General features: G+C 45.5%; 1 long non-coding RNA gene across 4 annotated transcripts; it reads right to left on the bottom strand.

Annotated features, from left to right (window-relative positions):
* Positions 1 to 7,747: 7,747 nt before the first annotated feature.
* On the bottom strand, positions 7,748 to 9,869 carry LOC113937077. Of its 4 annotated transcripts, XR_003524483.1 has the most exons (5): positions 9,776 to 9,869; positions 9,466 to 9,599; positions 8,730 to 8,834; positions 8,285 to 8,620; positions 7,748 to 7,927 (listed from the first exon to the last, which is right to left on the bottom strand). It is a non-coding gene; the product is annotated as an uncharacterized LOC113937077 (long non-coding RNA). The 4 variants fall into 4 exon arrangements; XR_003524489.1 differs by lacking the exon at positions 8,285 to 8,620; XR_003524482.1 differs by lacking the exon at positions 7,748 to 7,927 and having other exon boundaries at positions 8,240 to 8,620.
* Between the last annotated feature and the right edge of the window lie 1,964 nt (positions 9,870 to 11,833).

The following is an 11,833-nucleotide window of genomic DNA, read 5'->3' as shown; positions in this document are numbered from 1 at the left end:
TTTTTAGGCGTTCTCTCTGTGTTACATGTATTGATCTTTTCTCTCTCATATTTATTTCGATTTTTCCCATGCTTTTTCCTTCATATTTTGTTTATATTGTGTTTGTGCAATTACAGCAATGTTTTTATGAAGTCCAGTCTGTCAATCTTCATGTATGGCTTCTGATGGAACCCGGGAAGGAGGACATGGGCAGGAGTGAGGCAAGATACAGAAGGAAGGAGCAGAGGATTGAGTCCGGGCAGCATAGCAGTACCAATGGGACAGAGACTGGTGACTGGAATGAGGGGGTGCTCTGGCAGGGATCAGACTCACTTCCCCTAGAAAGTGAGCTTTGATAAGAGAAATAAGTCAGTAGGAAAAAGACAAATTCCATATAATTTCACTCATATGTGGAATTTAAGAAACAAAACAAAAGAGCAAAGGGGAGAAGAAAGAGAGAGAGAGAGGCAAACCAACAAATAGACTCTTACCTATAGAGAACAAAGTGATGGTTCCCAGAGGGGAGGTGGGTGGGGGATGGGTGAAATAGGTGATGGGGATTAAGGAGTGCGCTTGTGATGAGCACCAGCTGTATGGAAGTGTTGAATCACTACATTGTTCCCCTGAAATTAATCTTACACTGTATGTTAACTAACTGGAATTTTAATTAAAACTTAAAAAAAAAAAAGAAAAGAAAGTGAGTTTTGAGATAGGATTGGAAAGAGGTTCTGGGCATTGCCAACCAGGGTGCAGAAGAAAAGTTAAAACTATACGCAGCACTCGGCCATCAGTGAAGCCTTGGGGACAGGAATGGTCTCCTTGGACAGACAAGGAGAGCAAGAGTGACCAATGAGCCTTTAGGGGCATCACGGCAACTGAGAATTGCCAGATGGCCAGAGATGTGAGGACATCCGTTTTTGGTTAATAAGGTCAGATTTAAATGCCAGTTCTGGGTCACCTTGATTTACAGGGGTCTAAGAAGGCAAGACCTAGCTCTGAAACCCCCAGGGAAGACTTGAATCCCTAAAAGTGGGGAAAACTAATTAAACCAAGGTTTGGTCAGAAACCATATGCTTTAGTGATTTGCTTGAGGAGGAAATTCAGAAGCCTGTTCTGCCAAAGGAGCGAATAAAAATGGAAGATAGCACTTTATTAGCGAGGCAACAGAGGCACTGGGTGGAGGACCCTGCCGAGCCTCTGAACCACCCCCCGCCTGGACTGGGAGACAGCCTCCCCAGCAGGAGACCAGGGGAAGCAGCGCCCCCTGGCGGTGGTTGGCAGGGGGGCTCAACACCTGATAGGTTCCTGGGAGGGTACTGTCTCCCCCAGCCTCTCGGTCTTCTCATGGGATAAGGATTATCTCCGAAAAGTTTGGAAGATGAGTAGGGAGAGAGAAATGAGTCTAGCTCAATGAGTCTGGCTCATTGAGGAAATAGGCATGGACCCAAAAGGAGGAGGAAGCAGAGGAAGAACACCAGGGAAAGTCGGGGAAAATGCAGAAAAAGGAGGAAGAAACACTCTGCTCTAAATATGGCAAGATGGGTTTTCCTTGCTTGCCCCAACATGCACGCATTCCTAAGGCGTGGCACCTCTCCACCTTGCTTTCTGGGACCTGGTTCAGGCCTAAACTTGGTATAACAGAAAGGGGCATTTTGTTTATGTGCCTCTAGGCAGAGGAAGGGATAGGCTTTTTCAGCAAATGTCAGCCTTGGGAACACATGGGAAGCATGCTAAGAAAGGCTGGTCTACAACACAGAGCACTGGGAGGAAAGAGAGGAGAGAGCAGCTTCTGAAAGAGGTATTTGTTCCTTGGTGAGAAGAGTGCGCCTGCGAGGCACCCAGAGAGCCTAATTGAAAAGACCCAGCCCAAAAAGAACGAGGGAGGAACCAACCAAAGGAGATGCCCAAATACCCACCTTGTCTGAGAACCCCTTCTGTGTGAGAAGTCACTATCCCACCTGAACTAAAAACCTCTTGTACGTCCAAAGTACAACTGGTCTTTGTGTGTGAGACTGGACTTTATAGTAAAGTAGTTGAATAATGGACTCTAACCCTTCTCTCTTCCCAAGGAATGCAAGGTCAAGACTGCTTCTTACTCCCACCATTTCGTCAGGACGTGTGCTTCAGACAAAATAGGATCTTAGTAAGTCATTGTTAAATAAACAAGCGTATGAATAAATGAATAGGTGGTTCATCTGTGTACTTCCAGGCAGCCCCTGTACCCAGTAGGGCCATCACTGGTAGTTCATTGTTGATAAATGGATGAATGAATGAGTGGCCTCCTGGGAGCCCAGATTTGGTGGTTGTCAGACTGGCGGTGAGCTGAACGATGTTGCATAAAGGCTTGTCTGGGTTGAACCACCTGTGAGAACTTCGCTCAGATACAGGATGTGGGCTGAGAGCTTCTCACGTTCCTACTTTCAAGGGTGGGTGTTGGGTACTGAAAGTGCCTCTGCTTTGCTAGTGGGTCCAGCACAGGGCCTGCCAGATCAGCAGAACTGAGAGTTGGGGGAGGAAGGAGGAAAGGGAGGATATAAGCTCCAGCCAGAGATGAGAAGGAAACAATTGTCAGGAGCTCATACTGTAGAAAAGGGGGCCAGGCCCCTGGAAGGAGCCTGAGATAGTCATTCATCACCTACCCATGCGCCTGCCCCGACTCTTTGCAGACAGAAGCTAGGGAAGTCTTTACAGAGTGGGGATGATAGGGTTACCTTTCCTGTGGGATCGTTTGTGGAGATTAAAGTGATCACGTTGGTGCAGCACAGTGCCTTGGCTCAGAATGCACACTCAGTAAATATCTGATACTATTTTCCAATACATTCTGTATGTTCACGTCAATTTTCCATCACATTGGTAAAGAAGGGAGGTGGAAAGTTATGAGGGTCCCATACCTGTTTTATCAGGGGTATGGTCCTATGGGGTTATCACCCATTGCCTAACCTCGAGACCATGGCTGCAGGAAACTTGGACTATATGGCCCAGTGATGGTTCCTGGAGTCATAGATTGGGTTCTCTGGAAACAAGTGTGGAGCCAGAACTTGGGCACAGATCATTCACCAGGAATTGTCACCTGGGAGAGGCTGGGGAGGAGGCAGGAGTGGGCAGGGGGAGAAGCCAAGTCATGATGCAACCCTGACAAAGCTTTGGCCCGCCTGGTGGGGAGCTCCAGAACAAGCGCTGGCCATCAGAGTTGCCCTATTTCAGACTAACATGCCCGAGCCTTTATACATTCATCTCATCCAGTCACCTAGTAAGGGCATGACCTTGGGAAAACAGGATCTCTGCATCAGAGCAGACCCTGAGAAAACCAGCAGCCGAGGCACCCCTGCAGCTGGGCAGCAAGTCCCTGGAATGAGTCCTTCTGGAGAAAAGAGGCCTTTTGTGGCCCTTAGCCCCTCATCACCTGACACACAGAAGCAGATGTTTTCTACTCTAATTGTTTTTTGATGAATCCCAATTGCTTAAGTGTTGCTGGTCACAACACAATTTCACAGATGTGGTCTCCTCTTGTTGCGAGCTGGTAAGAGGGGCCTTTGGGGGAAATCTGAGGCAGATGTCAAAGTGGGGAGAATCAGAAAGCTCATCCCACTGGCTTGTGATGGAGTGGGTCTTGGTCCTTCTAAATGGTCTGATGCACTGGGCCTGAAAGACCTTTCCCAGCTAGTCTGAAAGAAGGTAGGGGGAGGTGTTGGAGGGGAGTCAGTATTACAAATGTTAGAAGACAGGAACTGAGGGGGAGGGAGTGCTCAGAGGAGCTAAGCCAGGAAAAGGTGATATGGTTTGAGCATAAAGGTCAGCCTAAGAGCACAAAACACCTGGGCACTACTCCTAGCTCCAGCAACAGCTTGTCTTTAGGCAAATTATTTCCCTACTCTGAGTTTCACTTCCTCTACCACATGCCGATGGACTCACACTCAACTTGGTATCTTAGAAACTAGAATGGAGGCTGAAATGCTAGTTTAATGCACATTTAATAAGTGTGGTCATATGGAAGTTCCTCAAAGAGTTAAAAATAGAACTACCCTACAACCCAGCAATTGCCCTACTAGGTATTTACCCAAAGGATACAAAAATACAGATTCAGATGTTTATATTTATAGCAGCATTATCAACAATAGCCAAACTTTGGAAAGAGCCCAAATGTCCATCAACTGATAAATGGATAAAGAAGATGTGGTGTGGAATATTAGTCATCAGAAAGAACAAAATCTTGCTATTAGCAATGATGTGGATGGAGCTAGAGAGTATTATGCTAAGGGAAATAAGTCTGTCAGAGAAAGACAAATACCGTATGATTTCACGTATATGTGGAGTTTTTTTTTTTTAAGGATTTTATTTATTTATTTGACAGAGAGAGACACAGCGAGAGAGGGAACACAAGCAGGGGGAGTGGGAGAGGGAGAAGCAGGCTTCCCGCGGAGCAGGGAGCCTGATTCGGGGCTCGATCCCAGGACCCTGGGATCATGACCTGAGCCAAAGGCTTAATGACTGAGCCACCCAGGCACCTCTTTATTTAAGAAATAAACCAGATGAACATAGGGGAAGGAAAAAAAAAAGAGAGAGCAAGGGAAACAAATCATAAGAGACTCTTAACTACAGAGAACAAACTGAGGGTTGATGGAGGGAGGTGCGTGGGGGCTAGACTAAATGGGTGATGGGTATTAAGGAGGGCACTTGTGATGAACATTGGGTGTGTTCTATGTAAGTGATGAATCACTAAATTCTACACCTGAAACCAATGTTACCATATATGTTAACTAACTAGAATTTAAATAAAAACTTGAGAAAACAAAACATGAGATATTCTGTCTCTTACACAGACTGAACACATACTTGCTTTTGGTGGTTACTGCACAGGAAGGACCTGGGGACCCCATTGTGGTACTCTGAGTCACTCTGTTCTTCATAACTTTTAAATCCACTTGAGCTCCATCCATATTCCAAAGAGCTGTGGCCATCTTCACCTCCATCTTCAGCAACATTATTGTTTTTAAAGATTGTATTTATTTTTGACAGAGAGAGAGAGCACAAGCAGGGGGAACAGCAGAGGGAAAGGGAGAAGCATGCGGGGCTCGATCCCAGGACCCTGGGATCATGACCTGAGCCGAAGGCAGACGCTTAACCGTCTGAGCCACCCAGGCGCCCCTTCAGCATCATTATTAATCATTTCATCTGATGGCAAAAACGGCAAAATGAAATAAAAAATGCAGAATTCATTAAAACAAAGAAGTGTTTGTGGCCACTTCCAGTTACGGCTCAGTAACCCTCATGCCATAAACTAGAAATCTAGAAACCATGTTTTCGGATGTTAGGTAACCCATAGTGCAGGACTGTGAACTCTGAGCAAGTCCAGGAGGAAAGTGTTGGTTGAGCAGCTAGGAAATTAAATTGGGATCTCGGAAGGTTCAATGCTTAGTAAAGGACATGCTGGCCCTAAAGACGGCTCTAGCCCTTCCCTGACAAAGTTTAACATGAGCTGCAAAGTGCTCAAGTCAATCTGTAAGTATATGAACTGCCTGTCCACACACACTAAACATTCGACAACATAACAGTGTTCGGCATCCAGTGATGATTATTAGATATGCCAAAAAACAGGAAATGTGACTCAGAATGAGGGGGAAAAATCTGTCTAGAAACAGGCCTAGAAGTGACAGAGATTAACACACAGGGCCATGCAGCAGCTATTGTAAGTACGTTCAAGGATGTAAAGGGAAACGTGAGTACAATGAAGAGAGAAACCCAATAAAAAAGGAAGCTCAAGAGCTGAAAAATGAAATACTCAGAATGAAAAATTCACTGGTTGGGGATAGAAGTAGATGAGATTCTGAAGAAAAAGATAGCAGTAGAACTTCAAAGCAGAGTAGTGGAAACTAAACAAAATGACAAAAAACCAGGAGCTAAATCACACAGTGCCCTTATAGGTCACTTTAAGGGTTTTGGCTTCTACTCTGGGTAACCTGGACACCACTGGAGAGTTTTGATGAAGGAAGTGATACCATCTGATTTGCCTTTGAATGGAATCAATCTGGCTGCTCTCTGGAGAACGGACTGCAGAGGGGAAGGCTAGACACAGGTGGCCTGTTAAGTGAATGCTAGTAATATTCTGAGTGAGAAATGATGGCGGCTTAATCCAGGTTAACATCAGGGCAATGAGAAATGGTTGAAATCTGGGATATACTTTGTAGGTTCTTTTTTTTTTAAGTAAGCTGTACACCCATTGTCGAGCTCGAACTCATGACCCCAAGATCAAGCATCCCATGCTCTACTGATTGAGCCAGCCAGGCACCCCTGGGGATATATTTTGATGGTAGAGCAGACAGGATTTTTTCATGCCCTGGATTTAGAATGAAGAGTGATGTCAAGTTGTATACACTGAGCCACTGACCATTTCTTAAGAGCAAGAACTATGTATCAGTTAGGACTGCGTTTAGGTATGTATAACAAAAATCCCAATGACATAAACAAATAGAGGCTTATTCATTTCACATGGCTGGTTAGACCAATATTGGTCCACTACTCAAGGTTACCATCGATATCTCAGGCTCTTGCTATGGAGTTCCATGACTCCATACTTTAACAAATTGTACCTTTGCCCTTGTTCTTGCATTTCATGGTCCCAAGGTGGCTGCTGTATGGTATCAGTATTCCAGGAAAGAAGAAATGGCAAAGGGACCAAAGGGACCCTGCCAGTGGAGTTTGTCCCTTTCTTACCCAAGAAAGCAAAAGCTTTCCTGGAAGCCACATCCAGCAAAATTCCCCTTATATTTCATTGCATCATGTAGCCAACCTTTGGAGAATGAGATTCTATGTGTGGTCTAGGCAAATTGCAATTCATTCTTTATGGCCAGAGTAGGAGGTCTTCTCTCCCTAGAGTCAAAAGATTTCTGCTGGTAGCTAAACGCATGAGGTTCTGTTAGCAGAATCAAAGGGGCATACTTCATGAAGAATGTTAGATTAGTGATTGACAATTTCTACCATTGACTGATTGCTTTTTGCAATTTTGTTACAAAACAACTTTCTCCCCCCTTCCCGTGTTTGGCAGGTGTATATAATAAACATGCACTGCCACCATGTTGGCATGATGGCATAGTGATTTGGAAAGACTTCATAAATAAGCTGCTTTAAAGAAAGACAGGAGAGACGTGAAGGGGGAAGGGTGGGCGTGGTTGGTCTCAGATTGTTAAAAAAGAAAAACTGGTCAGTAAGAGGAGCAATGCACCGCAGATTTGTGAAGTGTGTAGAAAAGGGTAGGCCAGTTTGGCTGTCGGTTTGTCCATCTCATTCATTGTAGGTTATCTTGAGAAATGAGGGAAGCGCAGAGTGAAGAACCAGTACAGACTTGAGGGAGGGAAATGCATGTTCTATCAAAGCTGGCAGCAGAATCCCTTCTAGAGAACTTTTGTTGTTGTCATCAGCAAAGCACTTGCTGAAAAGTTAGATCCCAGGATCTGGTTTAGAGAGCAACACATGACACAAAGAAAGCAAAATTGCTTTGCCAAACAAAGAAGAGTTTTGAGTTTTGGCTGGCCACACCAGAGGAGGGGTAAAGGATCCTGGGAATCGAAGAGGGAAGGGGAAAATTGAGACGGATGGGAGAGAAAGTGCCATGACTCTCAGCCAGCAGGCATTATACCCTGTCCCCTTTTTACAGGGAAGGAGTCCTGTAGCTTTCACATGGTAGAGCCAGGGTTTAAACACAGAAATTCAAAAGCCTGAAAAAAAAAAAATAACCCAAACCCAGAACCAAACAAAAGCCTGGTGCTGTCTCTACCTGCAGCCCCCCCCCCCCCCAAGTCAGCAGGAGGGAGCTCGGGTCTGAGCGGGAGGCAGTTGGTTGGTCATTCACAAACCCTCTGGTGTCTCCATCTATGGAAAGGCTTTGTAGCGAAGGCCCACCTCAGTCGTGAACTCCGGTGTCAGATGCTCTGGCAGGAAGCTCTATGACAACCTTGGGGAACAGGCAGTTTCCTCTGGTTAGCGCTGTGGGGGATGGTTCCACCTCCTTCCCCAGAACAAACTGGTAAACAACCTTCACCCCACCTTCCACCCCCAGGTCTCCAGCAGCCAGGTCTCTGTTACTAGGGCAACTGACACTTTCAATTTCCTGATAAGCAGGGGACTGGCATCTGGGCCCCCACAGAAAAAGTACCAATCTGAATTTGGTTTCCTTTGGTTTTTTTTTTTTTCCTCGTATATCACAAAAAGAAAAAAAAAATGATAAAGCAAAAGCAAAGCAAACAGTTTTAATTTCATAGCCCCATTCACCCTGGGAACCTGATGCTCATGGTCTCCCACATATTCACACCTTGATTGCTGCTCAGATGTCCCACCAGTGGGTACCAAGTACTGCTACGTTCCTCTTCCTCCTGGCAGCAAGCTCACTAGTGAGCTCCGTTATATACCCCACTGAAGTACACAGTGTAGTATTAGCTCAGATACTCCACTTATTCAAAACATTTTCACAACTAAAGTCTCCCCTGGGCTTTGCAAGAAGCCCACAGGTTATGTTGGGTGTGAAAACTCTGAAAGCTGAGATGGGTGCTTCCTTGGAGTCAAGTTCAGGTCTGTAGCACCTGGCAGCATGCCTGGGACACAGTGGATGCTCAGCAAAGGACATCTGTAGGGAGAGGTGTTGGAGTGACTGGTAAAGAGGAAGTGAGAAGAGGAGAAATGATGAAGTGGGCTTGGCCCTTCTCAGCTCTCAGTCAGGTCTGGTAAGGGCACCCGCCGAGGCCGAGGCTGACACTCACCCTTGAATCGGCGTCTGATTTCAAGAATGCAAGCTCCGGAGGGCCCCGAGCTTGAGTGGCTGTACTCAGTAGAGTCCAGTTTTGGAACACACGTCGATTTGGTACCTATAGTTAAATAGACCCGGGGGCATCTATGTGAGTGTGTGTATCAGTCTGTACACACAACTATGTGCATCATCTCTTTAAGTACGACCGAGACAGGGCGCCTGGGTGGCTCAGTCATTAAGCATCTGCCTTCAGCTCAGGTCATGATCCCAGGGTCCTGGGATCGAGCCCTGCATCGGGCTCCCTGCTCCACGGGAAGCCTGCTTCTCCCTCTCCCACTCCCCCTGCTTGTGTTCCCTCTCTCGCTGTGTCTCTCTCTGTCAAATAAATAAATAAAATCTTAAAAAAAAAAACCAGTATGACCTAGACATAAGATGGAATGATATTCCCTGCAGGAGCAAAAGGGAAGAGAGCAGTCTCTGAGACCCAGGTGGGGCCATAGTTGTGAGGGTGATGCCAGTCCTGCCCCCAGCCTCTCTACCCAACCGTTACCTTTCTCTCTTCCCTCCAAGTCCTACCCACTGTGACTTTCCCCCTCCCTTCCCCCTTTCTTCACATGCTTGTCTTTCAAAGCCTTTCATCATTTCCTGAGCTTCCGCCACAATGGCCATGGTCACAGTTGTTCAGCACAGCTCCTTCCTGGGCTGGGCAGGGGTGGAGGAGGGGAACTGTGGGGGCATGGAAGTCATACCTTCCTGGGCTTTGTTATTAGGGTGAATGTGGACAGCTGGGTGTTGATGTCAAATCAGTCAATAAACGAATATTTACTGATTTCCATGTCCTAGGGTTGTGCTAAGTGCTCACTGCTCTCTCTGTTGTCTTTGCCTATTAAGTGAATAAAAGGGAAAAAAATAGATTATTCATCAGATCCCTTCACTGGGCTGAAGACGGGCTTGGACAAAGTCATCTTGGGTTCTGATCCTGACAGCCACTAACTAGTTGTATGGTGACAAGACTTCCCACCATCCCCCCACCCCACACCCCTCCACCCCACCCTTTACCCCTGCCGGGAAGGCCAGCAACTGGCAGACTCTCATTTTCTCAAGGCGGGGATTTTCCTATCGCCGAGGCCGTGCCCACTGAGGTGCCAGCAAGAGAAAGGGACAGCCTGGAACATAGGAATGCCTCAGACACAGTCCCTTCCGACTGGACATTCTACAGTTCTAGGCTGCTTCTGTCAATAAAGGACCAGAATACGGTGGTTAATGAGACAAGTGAGATGCAGGCAGACGGGGGGGTGTGGAATTCAGGCAGGCAGTAGAAATATTTCACTGCAATTCAGACAAGAAGAGTTTGGATTCAAATTAGTCAATTGAAATTCATGTGGAAGACATCTTGGTAAAAGTGTTATAAAGGGTTACCATTCAAAAAATCAAAACAGTGATAGAAGATGCACTATATTCTGAGAAAGGCATAGGATTGAGAAGTCTTCATGACTCTAAGAAGGGTTCAGCTCTTAGGGTAGGGCTTATCTAGAATGATCTTGGAATTATTGTGCAAGCCTTGTTTCCCCATCCAGAGTCTCAGACCAAACCCTGACTCTGAAATGTCAGTTACTGCTGTCATGACACTGAGGTGGTTTTTAAGTTGGTCAGATGAGAAAAATATGTAGTTCTGGGAAATTGTACGAAGAAGCAGGGGAGACAATAAAGAAATGAATACAGAATCAGTACCTTCATAAATTGTGTTCATTCAGGGAAAGTAATTTGTCTTTGAGGTGCTGCTTTGGTTATGCTCTGTCTGCTTACCACATTTAGCAGGCTGATATGTTTGATTTATAAGACTTGTTCACCTGCTTGGAAAGATTGCGTTTATTGGATCAGAAGTTTGCAAGCATTGGAGAAAATCAGGTATTTGTCATTTCTAATTATAGGTAGAAATGTCTAACGATCTTTTTTTTTAAATTTTTTATTGTTATGTTAATCACCATATATTACATCATTTGTTTTGATGTAGTGTTCCATGATTCATTGTTTGTTCATAACACCCAGTGCTCCATGCAGAATGTGCCCTCTTTAATACCCATCACCAGGCTAACCCATCCCCCCACCCTCCTCCCCTCTAGAACCCTCAGTTTGTTTTTCAGAGTCCATCATCTCCCCTGGTTCGTCTCCCCCTCTGACTTACTCCCCTTCATTCTTCCTCTCCTGCTATCTTCTTCTTTTTCTTTTTACTTAAAATATGTTGCGTTATTTGTTTCAGAAGTACAGATCTGTGATTCAACAGTCTTGCACAATTCACAGCGCTCACCGTAGCACATACCCTCCCCAATGTCTATCACCCAGCCACCCCATCCCTCCCACGCCCGACCACTCCAGCAACCCTCAGTTTGTTCCTGAGATTAAGAATTCCTCATATCAGTGAGGTCATATGATACATGTCTTTCTCTGATTGACATATTTCACTCAGCATAACACCCTCCAGTTCCATCCACATCGTTGCAAATGGCAAGATCTCATTCCTTTTGATGGCTGCATAATATTCCATTGTGTATATATACCACCTCTTCTTTATCCATTCATCTGTCGATGGACATTTTGGCTCTTTCCACAGTTTGGCTATTGTGGACATTGCTGCTATAAACATTGGGGTGGACGTACCCCTTCGGGTCCCTACATTTGTATCTTTGGGGTAAATACCCAGTCGTGCAATTGTTGGATTGAATGGTAGCTCTAATTTCAACTGTTTGAGGAACCTCCATACTGTTTTCCAGAGGGGTTGCACCAGCTTGCATTCCCACCAACAGTGTAGGAGGGTTCCCCTTTCTCCGCATCCCTGCCAACATCTGTCATTCCCTGACTTGTTAATTTTAGCCATTCTGACTGGTGTGAGGTGGTATCTCATGGAGGTTTTGATTTGGATTTCCCTGATGCCAAGCGATGTTGAGCACTTTTTCATGTGCCTGCTGGCCATTTGGATGTCTTCTTTGGAAAAATGTCTGTTCATGTTTTCTGCCCATTTCTTGATTGGATTATTTGTTCTTTGGGCGTTGAGTTTGATAAGTTCTTTATAGATTTTGGATACTAGCCCTTTATCTGATATGTCACTTGCAAATATTT

The sequence above is a fragment of the Zalophus californianus genome, chromosome 4, assembly GCF_009762305.2.
Source record: "Zalophus californianus isolate mZalCal1 chromosome 4, mZalCal1.pri.v2, whole genome shotgun sequence".
NCBI lineage: Eukaryota > Metazoa > Chordata > Mammalia > Carnivora > Otariidae > Zalophus > Zalophus californianus.
This window is presented reverse-complemented; position numbering and strand designations above follow the sequence as displayed.